Source organism: Sus scrofa, chromosome 7 (assembly GCF_000003025.6).
Source record: "Sus scrofa isolate TJ Tabasco breed Duroc chromosome 7, Sscrofa11.1, whole genome shotgun sequence".
Classification (NCBI taxonomy): Eukaryota; Metazoa; Chordata; class Mammalia; order Artiodactyla; family Suidae; genus Sus; species Sus scrofa.
The window spans coordinates 22,072,660-22,073,621 of record NC_010449.5 but is presented as its reverse complement, the minus strand read 5'-3'; the positions used below and the strand labels follow the sequence as shown (position 1 = coordinate 22,073,621).

Sequence of the window (962 nt, the reverse complement as noted above, 5' to 3'; positions counted from 1 at the left end):
TTTTATGCTTTTAAATCATTTGAATGTAGTACTTACCACAAAAAGGTAATAAATAAATAATAAAATGAAGAATATGTTACTCTTTTTTTTCCCCCTCCAAAGATCTGCTAAGATGTAAATCACAGGTAGAAACTACACATTGCTAACATTTTCCTTTGCTTTTCTCAGGAAGAAAGATGTAGACCTGAGAATGTTGTATAGCATGTACTTTTAGTTTTGTCATATCTCTAGAGATACTCTTCCTTGTAAAAGACAGGAATCCTTAGACAATAATGGTTGATTTTAAAGTTACTGCAAAAGATAACAGACAAAAATTTCAGTAAAGATAAAATTAGCCTGATAATGCCTTAAATAACACATAAGCCTCAATATACATAATTTTGTGTACATTACTCTATAGACAATTGTATCAGCTCCTTTTAATTTGTTAGGCAATGTTTTTCTTCGGTCCTCAATTAATTCGTCAATTATTTCCTCGGTAGGGGAATCCCTGTTAAGCAAAACTTGGAATGAAAATTTGGTGGAAGAATGAAACATGAATCAAGTATATTAATTAATAGTTAAGTTTACAGCCATGACAAGTGCTGCTGAGGCAGTGGAGAACAGAGAATTCAAAGGAATTACTCACCAAAACGAGAGCTTCGCGACGAGGATGGGATTCGAACCCACGCGTGCAGAGCACAATGGATTAGCAGTCCATCGCCTTAACCACTCGGCCACCTCGTCACACGGGGGCGTTGTTCATTCAGCTGCTTCCTGCAGTGCTCCCAGGCGTTTTATAGCGGTGCATCTAATCGTTCTTTTCTTTGCTCAATCGTCACAAACACACTGTGAGTCAGAGATCTTAGAGTAAATTTCACAACCACCACCAAACTGATGGACAACACCCGGGGTGGAGAAGCTATTGGGCAAATACTTGATAACTGGTGAAACCAGGCCTGACACATGTTGGGGGACGCAAT

General features: G+C 38.3%; 1 non-coding gene across 1 annotated transcript; it reads right to left on the bottom strand.

The window, feature by feature from the left end:
* On the bottom strand, window positions 645-726 carry TRNAS-GCU. Its single transcript has one exon. It is a non-coding gene; the product is annotated as a tRNA-Ser (tRNA).